Here is a 13258-nt window from a genome sequence, read left to right on the forward strand (position 1 = left end):
TGAGACCCATGCTACTACACTTGCACATTATTTTGGGTGCTCGGTGGGCAAAATGCTTTTCACATACTTAGGTTTACTCCTGGGAACTACTCGATGGATCTTGCTCCTCTTGCAGACAGTGTCGAGAGAAGATTGAATGCATGCTCACGGTTTTTAAACTATGGAGGGAATTAAACTTCGTAAATTCACTTCTGTCAGGCGCTTCCTACTTTCTACATGTGCATGCTTAAGCTAAATAAGACAATTATTAAAACCATTGATCGAGGGAGAAGGCATTGTCTTTGGGCTAAGAAGGACAAGGAACGTCACAACTCTTTGGCGGCGTGGTAGATGGTGTGCAAGCCCAAAGACAAAGGAGGTCTAGGCGTTATCAATCTAGAAATTCAAAATGATGCTCTGCTTCTGAAACATCTTTTCAAAATTTTCAATCATGATGAAACACCGTGGGCTCAGATGACTTGGCAAGCCTATTATCAGAACATATCGCCACAGTCTGCTGGCAAGGTTGGTTCGTTTTGGTTGCGTGACGTGTGCGGACTGATCACAAACTTCCGTACTATCATGAGTTGTACCCCTGGAGCTGGGAATATTGTTCGTTTTGTGGTACCATCGAATGAATAGCAGCCATCAACTTTGGTGAATCCAAAGGACCAAAACAATTCATACTGGTGCTAGAAACGTTATCTGAAGGTATAATAGCTGCCCCCCCATGGGGGCTTCACAGCGATTTCAGCTTCTCAGCCGTCGGATCAATCCATCTGGGAAATCTCAGCCGTTTACTTTGGTCCTCCTCTCACTAGCTAACCCCATGCAATGGTGGTTTTTTACCCGCCACCGACTGCAAGTGGGTCCCACCTTCATTCGGGCCCGCATGTCAGTCACTGCGGGTAGGATTTGGTCGTCTGCCTCCCCAATCCCCACTCGCGAGCGAGTCCTCACCCAATCCCTATCCCTGCCCGTTCTCCCCCAATCCCCTCACTCTCCTTTCCAAACCCTAGCAACCACGATCCCTCACACCCATCTTCTCCCCAATCCTCTCTCGTTCTCTGGCACGGCAGCGGCGGCGGCACCGAGCACGCGTCTGAGCAACGGGGCCGAGCGCGCGGCTAAAGATGGCGGCGGCGGCGAAGGCGCGCCTGGCAACAGCGGCGGCGAGCGCCGCGCCTGGCGATGACGGCGGCGCGAGCGCGCGATTGGGCGAAGGCGACGTCGGCGCCCGCAGCGTTGCTCCATGGCGGCGCTTCTGCCCGTGAGCTTGTTTGAGGTGACCTTCTTCCCTTTTCTCCTTCCCCTCCTACAGCGAGACCTCCGTCCCTTTTCCCCTTCCCCTCAGCGAGCGGTTTGCCTGATCTCCGTGCGGGCGAATCGGTTGGCCCTCAGTTGATTTCCTGCCACATGATTCGGCCTCTTCTTGCGATTTCTTTTCCCCAAGATTTGGTTTTCTTTCCTTCTTGAGATTGCTCTTTTCTGCTCGTCCGTGGTTCCGTGGGAGGTAGCTCCCGGCGGCCAAGGTTCAGGGCGCCAGCGACTCTCCACCCTCGTCCTCTGCCAAGCAAGATGCCACCTCGTCCCTCTCACCCCTGGTGGAATTTCCATTTAAGCTCTGCCTTCTGGTTTCTTCCTACCCCTACCCTAGCTCGCTTGGCATGGTTCCTTACTTCTGCGTGAGCAATTTTACTCCATGGTGTTTGCACATCCATGGATCTAGAAATACTGGATTCTGTAGGTTGCTGCAAAAAGTTGATTGTCTCTTTTTACCAAGAAAGATGGAGAAATAGTTAGTAATAGGTTGTACGTGTTTCTGTGGCATATGCATCAGTTTTCTTTGTAATTGATTTATGTAGAAAAAGTGATTTTTTTTTGTGTGGTCTAGATCTGGTAAGGTAAGTAGGGGATATTTTCAGCTCCTGCAATTTTCTTGTGCCTTTTGGGGCCGATCAATAGCTTGGCCAGCAAGGGCAGCAATAAGAATTTTGAGCAGTGTAATACAGCTAGAATTATTTTTGCTAGGTTCTTTGAGAGGTGTGATGGGCAGAATACTTCAGCTGGCAACGCGTTTGCCCGGGGTCGGCGAGAAAATATGGGTTGGGTGCCGCAAGATATGATGTTGAATGTGGTGAGCTTCTGATAGATTGCGCTTCTCAGTTACGGATGTCCAATTCGTCATGTTTTCTTGACTTCTCACTTTTGTATTTTCTTGACAGTTTATTCAGTGACCTTGCTGTGTTCTTGCTGTAGGTGTTGCTCTGTCCGTTGGTTGCATATACAACATGCATGTTCAAGTGCTGGTGTATATACCTCAAGAGATGCTATGTGGATGGTTTCCTCATTTTCAATGGTTGGATGGCTTGAAAGGAGAGACCTAGAGCAACATCAGCGACCACATTAAACCTTACTCTGGTATATAACTATTAGCACTATGTTTATTTTTCTTTGAAAAGATCCTCAGTGTAAAATATTTGAGCTAAAAGGTATTTGATATTGGTAGTGCAACTTCAAGTGCATCTGATGCTTTAATTTGGTCTTATGTACATAACCTGCTATGAAATGGCTAAAGAAAAACATTTCGCATCTTGTAGGAATTACTGCAGGTGATGGAAGAGGAGATCGACTAGGAAGGAAATGAGCAATTATTACCACATCTCTTATTTGATGTATGGTTTTGATTTCTGAATACAGAGTAATTTGAGTGTATTTCCAGTATTTCAAGTTTTAACACTAAACATTCCATAGTAATTGTTGGCATTGTTTCTGTATTCAGGTGGCTTGAGTATTTATTGAATAGCGTTTCCAAAAATTCTCCTCTTTTGTCTACTTCACTTTTTGACTGAATAGATGGAGGTTTAAGACAGCTACTATATGTACACGTCAAGTTGTGGCTGTTTTATTTTTCTTCATTATGGTTTTGGATTTGTACAGATGTATGTACACGTTAACACATCTACCATTGGTTATTGGACTAACTTTTGTTGATTTTTACTTTCCATCTTATTCATAGGGTTCATTTCTAGACTAATTTTTAAGATTTGAAGTCAACTTTCTAAAATCTGTTTAGATTCACAGAAGACAGGCAAGCAAATAATGCCTAGGAGAGAAGCCATTGATTCATACCGTATTCTGTTTGAGGGTAAGCATCTGCTCTTGAATTAGATGTTCTGAAGGTTGTGGCCTTAACAATGCTTGGCGCAGGAGGATTCAAAGCGTGTTTTCCCCCACTTTCGTGCATACAGCAGAGCAACCTAATAATGGAATTGAGCTATAAAACATGTTGGGATTGACAATATAGTACGTAGAGGTGTTTTGTTCTTATAGCTTTCTTATGTGACTATATAGTATAAAAAGTAGCACTTCAGGTTGCGGTGTGCTTCAGGCATGTCACTTCTACTGGCATATGGATATAGACAAATTTCTGTTTTGCTTCTGAATCACGGGCTATTTAGAAAAATCAGACAATATATTTTCCAGTAGGCTGGTTTCTTTTACTAATAACAATTTTTTAGAAGGTACTGATAATTGATTTCTTCTTTATTAGTTCATATATTTATTTTCAAATGCTTTAGACTTCTTACTTCTACCTGCGTACATATAAATTTCAGTATGCTCATAAATCGTCTGCCATTATTTTTGGTAACAAAGAAGTCATCTCATATATATTTCTTATTTTATAGAATTGGTTTGCACACTGTGTTTAGTAGAAGATTTCAGGGGTTTTGGTGTACGAGCTGTGATTATTTCAAATCTTTGCACACTGGTTTTATTGCAGTGCTGAAGAGAATGGCAGATCAGGGAGGATGCATATCGATGTGGTGAGGACTGACGGTTGCGGGGCGGCGGTAGTGCAACCATAAGGATCAGCGGACGTGTGTCGCTGATTTAGTGAAGAAGATTCTGGAAAGTTTCTAACTCTTTCTGGTAAAGTTCATGTGCGAAGTTAGCTTACTAATTAATAATTTCTAACCGTTTGTGCATAAGAGCTATGTTTCTGGAAAGTTTAACATGGTGATTTGACCTGCCAATGATCTGTGTTAGCTACCAATAAACGGTCACCATTCATTTCCTTATAACTGTAAGGCCAATGATTTGTGTTAGCTACCAGTAAATATTCGTAGATTTGTTTTCATGTATGGTTGATAGTGTGTTGATTTCCTAGATTTGCTCCTTCTGTTTTCTGAATTTTCTTCTTTGCCCTGGGTACTTCTTTTTGTTCTTCCCTACGTTTTTACCTTCGCATCTTAGGCCTGATGTGGTTTTCTTTCACCTTTTTTCTTCCTTTGCAGGTCGTCGTCTAGCTGGGAGTGCCGCCTGTGGTCGAGGCGGCTGCTTCTGTTTGGTCCCTCCTCGCCTCTACTGCGGTGAGTGCCCTCTGTTCCATCCTCCTCTGTACGGTTCTTTGAGGTCGGCCGCGTACGGTTGCATCGGTAGATCCAATGAACCATGCGTGTGTGTGCTTGGTCAGATGAAAACGAAACCTCCATAATACATTGTACCAATGCTTGGTCATGCTGCGTGGAGGATACAAAGTACTATAGGGAGAGAGGGCTCGTCTCCTCTCCTTCTAGCTGGGTTTAGTTCTGTTCCGGTTGAACAAGCTGCACAGAAAATCCACACATTTAGACAATAGAAGAACCCAGCCTGTAAAAAATACCTTTATTCCTTCTTTTCCTACATTTACTAAGGCTCTTTCTCAGCATGGAGATGGCTAACCACGCATAGTATCTTATATGGTTACTGGTTTTGTAATTGTTCACCATTTAGTGTTTTCAGTACTTGGATGGTTAATGAAAGATTTTCATGCATCTGTTGTTGCAGGGATGAAGCAGGCTAACAAATGAAAAGTTCAAAGGAACTTGATTATGCCGACGAATCCAATGGCTGAATGTCCGATCTGTGGACTTTTAGATTCTTTGTTATTTGATTAAATTATCAGTATTATCTTTCTGTGCTCTTTTTGTTTTGTCCGATTATTTTGTGGGAAGACCTTAGATTTTCTTTATGATGGCACGATGTTTCGAATACTACTATTTGATCTATCTCATGTATCTGAACTCTTGAGCTATTGATTTGTTTGTATCATTATCCTAATTTACTATTGTCAACTTCAGTTATTTCACATTCTGGTGATCGGCTTGAACATACTATTATTTTTATCAGCTGGTGGATTAGACTGTAGAATGAAATATGTTCTTTGTCTTAAGAAATTATGTATGATTTTGATGTTGTTTCTTGGGCCATGATCTGGAATAAGTTCTGGTTTCATTCTCCATTTTCCTGTTTTGTTGTGACACTCAAACTACAATAATGGTCAGGCTTCCAATCTGATTTATTTTCCTTGACTTTTTTTCTCAATTTCTTGGTGTACTAATTGCACAGATGCTGGTAGAGAATTTTTCGTCGGTCTTTACCTTGATGGCCTCATATACCTAACAATGTTTATTTTGTATTTAACCCTATTTTGTAGCATTCACATGATATGTACTAATTACCTTTTTTCTATTTATGTTCCCTACTCACAGATTTCACTGGAAGCATGTATGTTTGCTGATGCTGAGCACTTTCAGGCTGCAGCCAGGTGTTGTTATAATATATTAAGAGTTTTGGAAAAATTTGGTAAGCTTGTGAAAATTTCTTAGTAGTCAGTATGGTTCAGAGGCATTGTCATATAGGTTTTATTTCATTTTCGTTGCGAATTTTATTAGTAACCAGTATGATCTCACTAGAAGGCAATTTTTGTAAACTTCAATTATTTTATTTTTGTCCCGTGCTCCTAACAGATGTCCTCCAATCAGGAATGAAAACTTTCAGCATATGTGCCTGCATCTAGGTGGCAAGTGAGTTTTCTTTCTTCATTAGCTTTTCCCCTTTGTTTCACCTACTTTATGCGAGATATGTTATAACAATATTAGCCCTTCTACTTTTCTCTTTACTTCTGCCATTTTTTGCTTCTCTGCGTACTCCTTTGCTGTTCAAGTTAAAATAGATTTGATTGAACTTCTAATATCATTCATGATCCCAGAACTATTCATACCAATCTGGGGCATCCCCTCTATTTCCCTGGAATTTACAGTGGTCACGGCAATAAGACTTCCAAAGTGAGTCTCTCAAGAACTGCGCTCATTTCTAATTAGATTTCACATCTTTGCTTCACCGCGTAGTAATTTTTTGATTTTCTTAAATCCTCTCTGCAGAAATATGCAGCCACTGCTATTTTGGTTTTTTTAGAGTGTGACAACAATACATCGCATGGTTGATGTAATCTTGTTGCAGGGAGCAATATTGTTGTGGCAATCCTTTGGAAGGCACCAATTTCATCGACTAGGCAGAAAGTATGTTTGGTATTACATTTTGCCCTTCTCTTCACAAATATGTACTATGTTATTTTTGATGTTCAATTTTGGCTTCAGTAACAAGCTCATGGGATATACTCTGTTTGTATTATATACTCATTTTGCCCTTCTCTTCACAAATATGTTTGGTATTATATACTCTGTTTGCCCTTCTCTTCACAAATAGGTGCTAGCTTGCTCTGTATACTCATTTTCTGCCTTGTAGTAGTCCGCAAGAAGGAGCAGCAGTGATGGCGAGAAATCCAAGAGATGAACCCAAATATTCGTCCACTCTGCCTTGCTTGCTATTTGCCTTCTCATGTGATTATTTTAATAAAAAGATGAGCTTTACAACATACCTGTTCGTCCATGTTTTATTATTCATCATTCCAGGTAAATTTACATTTCGACGGTATTCTGTTAAGATTGTTATTATTACACTCGAGTTTTAGTATGCTGGAAGAAAAAAATGATTTCTTTGATTTCCTGTTTATCAAGACAGTTTCCTCATTATATGCAGTCATTATTATTATTATTATTGTTGGGTTTCCTAACTTTGATACTAAAACGGCTTATATTGTAGAACAACTGAGTGATATCATTTTGGAATACTAAATATACCACACTGGAATTTTTAATCAAGCAATAATTGCTGGTGTGAGTCCACCGCCATTTATTTATTTCCTCTACCCAAAATCTTTCCCGCAGAATTCATATGCGAGAAAGTAAATTTGTGAGTCTTTTCTTTGTTCCAGTTACACGCAATATATGTCATATTTACTATATATTTTGAAGGATAAAAATCACTTGACTGCAGATTTTTTATTTTTGCACGAAAGTGGTTGATGCCATTGTTGACTCAGGATTTGTAGCTTCTGTCATTAGCGAGAGAGGATAGCTGATAATGTTGGGGTTCTATGGTGTTGCATACTGGGACAACCATCTAATTGTGGATGACAAATGAAGCATCGGGAAAATTTGTCTGCCACACAATAGAAGGTGAGTACTACATGATTTGTTGAGCGCTAAGTTTTCTATATAGTATTGAATGAGCATATGACCAATTAAGTGTAAATTATAACGTGATACTTTTAATTTCCCCTGTAGCCTCGAATGGGCATATGATCAGTTAAGTATAAATTATTAGACATCTTCTTTTCCTTTGCAGTAGTAACTCATGAATATTATTTTATCTACAACCGGTAATTCTAATAGGGGATTAGGTGGTGATGCCTTCTTCGTCTCAGGAAATGCTGGGCCTACTTTTTGATCATGAAGAAAAAAGATAAATATGTATTTTCCACTTTACTAGGTTAGATAATGTTTTCTATTTCACATAACGATGTTTTGCTTCTATAAGAAAAAAAACAGGGGTAAAGGGTAGTCATGTATTGTGATTCAGTGATGCAACACTAGAGGCTTAATTCTCCTGGCCTTTGCACTTTAGTTCAAAGCATTCGGCCGGGCAACTAGGCGACCAACTATTTCTTCAAGTTCTAAAGTTGTGCTTGAAACACTTCTTCGGGAACTTCAATTTGTCATTTTTTGCTTATTATCTTCCTTTACTCCATAACTTCAGAAAGTATAAAAGACACATGTAGCTGCCATTTGGATTTCTTTGTTCAGGGAAAGAAAGACTTCCATTTAGTTTCAGATAGCACATTTTAGAATGCCGCAAGTTGGCATTTGAGTTTTTTTGTATGGTTTGTACCAATGATGTAATGAAGCACCTATTTCACTGGATTCTTAGCTGCATAACACCTTCTGTTTTATACAAGAAAATGTAGATTTTCTCAAGAAAGGAGATGAACGCATCTTGAATTCCATCCGTTGTTCTCTATTTCTAGAGTAGCAGGATATTCGATTCCTTTCGGTAAGTACTTTGGGTTTGTTATTTCCAATATAAAATTTACGAATGCTTCAATTTTTGATATCTTCTTTTGAACCAATAAGAAAAGAGGATGTCGAGACTTTCTTTCCGTTTTGAGATAGTTCCATAGTTCCTTGATTTTTTGGCTATACAGATTTGTGGGTACATATTTAACTTCGTTAACATTTGGCTTTATGCTTCGTTGCAGCAGGTGATTTAGACGGAAAAGGATTGGGTCTAGAGGGTGTGTTTCCATAACGCTCAACTTAAAGAGCTAGAAGATAAAAACGAATACCTGATAGAACCAAGGTTGTATCTCTAAAATTGTTGTGCATTCTGTAGTACCTGTATGGTTGTTTATAGCCTATTCGATTTTGTTGTTTGATCTCTTTTGCAACACCAAGTGTTATCTGGTTGGTTGGACTAATATGTGCTATTTTGTGCTGGTCCCGGTAATCAGGTTAACGCCACTGCCTCTGTTGTTCTCTAAGAGTATTATAAAGCGTTTTACAAAATATTTATCAATGCGAAAGATGGGCTGCTATGTTTGTAATTTAATTCTACTAAAAATATTTTTATAAAACCTAAAAAATGTATTATTATATTAGCAGTTAATTTTATCATTGTTATAAAAAATACATATTTGCACGAGATCCACGGGATCGTGCGCCAAGGTGCACATCTAAATGCGCCGACCCCTCCGCTCCCTCGCCACGTCACGTGAACGAACCCTCTGTTTTCTGCGTCTGCTTTAAAAAAAACGTCGGCCTAAATGTTTTTTTTGCTTTAATTCCTCCCATCGAACCTACATAGGAACGACACAAGACAAATTATTTCAAACTTACTAAAACGCTGTGCATAAATACAGTTAAACATTACGATCACAGATAGATGTGCAAGTAACGAAATAAGAAAATCGAGAAGATATCTTTGTATAGACAATTCATACGGGGCCGTGCGCCAAGGCGCACATCAAAATCTAGTAGGTATGATTCATACCGCTCGTGTAAATCGGCACCGAAAGAAAAAATCTCGTAGACAGGCTGTAGAAGGGCCTTGACGCAAAAGGCCTCCCTGGCCCATGACAGTCTGACTAATGGTTAATGCCCACCTGCTAGCTGATAGACGGCCGGAGCCTGCCGCCACTAGAGAAGAGCTGCCTGGGCACCGTGTCCTACGCCGACATGCTCGCCTTGGCCGCACGTGACAGCATAAACCCACCGGCAGCAACATCGTCTACCAGGTCCCGGCCGACCGCCATGACGAGCGTCTGTAATGGGACCACACGTGCTTACGCCGCCAGACACGAACCTGACGGCGAACATCCTCATCAAGGAGTTCGCGGACGGCGGACAGGAACCTGAACGCTGAAGAGATGGTGGTCCTATCCGACGCCCCTTTCGGAACCGGGAGACGTTGGCGAGCGACATCATCAGCCCGGCGTACCAAACGTTGCTGGAGGCGTTGTGCCCGGCCAACACAGGCCAGCTCAGATCGACCTCAGCACGCCCATGGTGCTCGACAAAAACTACAAGCTAGTGTCGCTCAACCTGGGCCTGCACTTCTCCGACGACCAGCTCGTCCGCAACCTCGTGTTCACCGGATCGGCCAATGGGACCATCAAGGTGCGGTGGCGGCAGATGTCCGCGAAGGGCGGCGCGACCAAGCACATGTAGACGGTGCTCAAGGAGGGCGACAGCGCGGTGACCGCGATCACCGTGTCACCTGAAGGCCTCGTCGTGTACGTCGGCTCGTCAGACGGGATGGTCACCTACTGGCACTAGATATGTACATCGGTGTCCTCAAGGGCCAAAAAATGACGGTGATGTGCCTCGCGGTAGCCGGAAACTTGATCGCCAGCGGCTCAGCCGACCGGACACTCTGCATCTAGCAGCGCGACGGGAGATAGCACGTCAGTTTCGGCGCTCTTGACAGGCACACCGGACCGGTGAAGTGCACCGCTAGGGACGAGGAGGAGCCAGCCAGTTCAAGCGGCGATTCGCATTTCGTGGTATACAACGGAAGCCTCGAATCCTCGACGGGTCGGTCAAGGTGTGGCGCATGCCATACGTGGACATGCACGAGCCAACAACAGCGCTGGTGCCAGAGCAAGCCCCAGCAACACCGCCACACCGTCGGACATGTAGGGAACCCGGCCGGCAGCAATGCTACATATTGCTACATCTACGGGCATATTGCTACGGGATGCATCGTACGGGATTACGTGGAGAGTGGAGAGAAACTGCAATCCCTAGATTCACGGGAGACAAACAGATTAGCACCAACCAAATTCCTCCAGCTAATCCCGTAAGTCTTTTTCGTAAGAATCCTTCCGTAGCTCTAGGATTATTGAAAAACAATAGACCTCGAACCTTGAAATGGACGTGATAGAGGTATCTAGTATCTACGTGAAACATTCCGTGACATCTCAGGCAATTTGTGCGTGGCAATACAAATCTTTGACCGAGAGAGAGAATTTGTCCTCTGAAGAAGCTCGGCGGCAGGGGCAGGCTCCGCATTTGTTTGAGCCGTTTCCTTTCAGATGGGGCGATCGCGGGAGGCGGCACAGTTTTTCGCCGGACAAGATGTTCTGTACGCCTGATGCTCCAGTCGGATAAAACAGAATCTCCGGGAGGCCGTCGGTCAGCCACCAAAGGCTCCCCCATCATGATCTGCAGATCGGAGGAGACAAGACGGGGTGGCGGCGTCCGATTTCTGTAGGTTGTTCCATTCCAATGTGTGCCTATCTAGTTCTACAAGTGGCCTGTGGATATGGTGCAGGCCCCCCATAGATGACCAAGGAAATGCTGTCTTCGAGTTGCCTACAATGCCTACATCGGCATGGCAGGTTGGCATTTCAGCAAACGGCGCACAGCCTGCAGCCCTGCTGCCCATGATAAGACTGGCTGCCATGTCCACGACCCTGATTACATGGCTATTCCGGTGCAATGTAACCGAAGCAACAATAAAAGGGCAATTCAAAAGATTCGAGATCAAACCCCACGCTTAGAAGTCGTTTGGTATCCATCGCCCTGAAATCCTGGAATTCATTTTAAAATTCTATGGGTGGGCTGTTTGGTTGCCACAGAATTGGACCGTCATTTCATTTAGAAAATCCAGCAAAATGATGCCATGGGTAAACACAATTCTAAGCTGAGACCTGTCATTTGTGTTTCTCTATGGAAGCCATTTACAAATTCAATATTGAATTCTGCTGTCATTTGCAATTCCTGTGGCAACCAAACAAGTGTTCATTTATGGAATTACAATGTAAATGTATTCATTTCAAAATGGTACAAACGAAATGAAAGCCTGGCTTCCAAACGACTTCGTTATATATTTTGCATACTCTAGAATTTACTTTTTGGAAAATTATTCTATTTAATCATACACAATATAAAGAATCAAACACGAACATTTGTTAGCGTTAAAGATATCTGTTATAATCTCTAAGCGATATAAAGTAATCAATCATGATATGTGCATTTTGTTGTTTGTTTTTCTCTGATTTAGAATAATTGGCTCAACCAAAGATTTGGAAGAGCATCTAAAATGAAAACAAAACGCAAATTCTCTCTCAAAATATGCTATAAGTATAGTGCAAGTGCATTTCCACCATTGGCGGTAAATTAAATGAAAAAATGGTGTAACTTAATATTTAGTCCCATACATATTGTATTGTTAGTTTAGCTATGTACTACATTAGCTTCTACTAATTAAGATTATATAGTTAGAGACTAAGTTACTAAAAATTAAGAAAAATCAGTATAATTAAATTATAGTTTTGCCGTCTAATAGAGGAGCACATACTTAGTTTTCCGCGGTTCAAAAGATACAAAAGATACCGCAAGCGACAAAAGGTTGGTGAGAGGGGGTTTATTTGCAGGAAAAAAAATTGGGAGAGACCGGTCAGAGCTAACTGTCCTGTTTTGCAAGTGAAACAGGATAAAACACGTACGATGGAAGCAAACCGTGGTCAAGAGAAATGTAATTGGAAATTGCTGATTTTTTTTCCACGACTTGCCCCACACAATAAGGTTTTGACTGCACTGGGTCGATATATGATTGATTTTGTCTTGGCCAGTTTTTCTATTTATTTTTCGATCCCAAACAATTACTTCATCACATACGGGTTTGAAACTTGTATCATAATCAAGTATTAAGCGTGACATTCGCGATATTTAGATGCTACTGCCTTGAATAGTCGTTCAAAAATTCTGCGGAGCACCTAATTGACGATGAAGGAGCAGATATATTGAAACTAATCTTGACTTACATGACATAAATAGGCAAATTTGTTAAATAACTAAATGGGGAGCAGTTGTGTTGGAAGCAAACTAGTTGTTGCAAGGATTCCGGAAAATTATTTCAAATGATAAATATAATTAAAAAATCTTCAAGTGAATACAATATCGCATGTCTAAAAATAACATGTCGCCTCTTGTTATATTTTTTACCAAATATCTTTACTACTAGAAGGACCTTGCGGGCTTTGCGCCGTTCTTTTGTTGTTATCACTTATTTAAGTTTTGTGCGCGATATTAGATAGATGATGTAGGCATGGCCTCACTAGTCAGCCTATATTTGAAAATAAAACCACTCCCATTGAGAAATTATTGCACCCACTCGAAAAAAACATGGAAGTGAACTAAATCGTGAATGTATATTACTCGAAAATCGGAAGCATGAGATGAGGATATCATACTATTCGTGTGCAACAAAACCAACCCAACGCCACGAGACCTGCAACTCGGAAACAAAACAAAGAAGACATGAAATGAGGAAAAGACACCCAATTGGCCGAAGCTAAATTGTTCGATAAGCTACAAGATGGAAACTAAATCCTGAGCCGATCTGACAGCTAAAATAAAGTTGCCGTGGAAGTGACAAAAGAATTACTTGTTCTACCCAAATCACAATCTTGGAAAATTAAAGAATCTTGACAAAGCTAAACACCGCAGGTAATTCACTTCAGAATTGCTGAAAGGAAAAAAAAAGACAGCCTTGAATCTTCACGTGCCTATGATGTTGGATCCATTTACATAATATATCTTCCTCCTGTCAA

At 41.5% G+C, this 13258-nt stretch overlaps 1 long non-coding RNA gene across 18 annotated transcripts; it reads left to right on the forward strand.

Moving 5' to 3' along the window:
• Positions 1 to 1291: 1291 nt before the first annotated feature.
• Positions 1292 to 8670, forward strand: LOC127306722 (uncharacterized). 18 transcript variants are annotated; one of them, XR_007854829.2, is made up of 12 exons: positions 1294 to 2116; positions 2239 to 2400; positions 2580 to 3127; positions 3764 to 3912; positions 4278 to 4352; positions 4810 to 5607; positions 5772 to 5828; positions 6014 to 6089; positions 6186 to 6716; positions 6907 to 7322; positions 8111 to 8196; positions 8402 to 8670. It is a non-coding gene; the product is annotated as an uncharacterized lncRNA (long non-coding RNA). The 18 variants fall into 18 exon arrangements; XR_007854836.2 differs by having other exon boundaries at positions 7187 to 7322; XR_007854833.2 differs by having other exon boundaries at positions 2580 to 2921; positions 3056 to 3127; positions 6186 to 7322.
• Positions 8671 to 13258: the final 4588 nt, after the last annotated feature.

Source organism: Lolium perenne, chromosome 6 (genome assembly GCF_019359855.2).
Source record: "Lolium perenne isolate Kyuss_39 chromosome 6, Kyuss_2.0, whole genome shotgun sequence".
Taxonomy (NCBI): domain Eukaryota; kingdom Viridiplantae; phylum Streptophyta; class Magnoliopsida; order Poales; family Poaceae; genus Lolium; species Lolium perenne.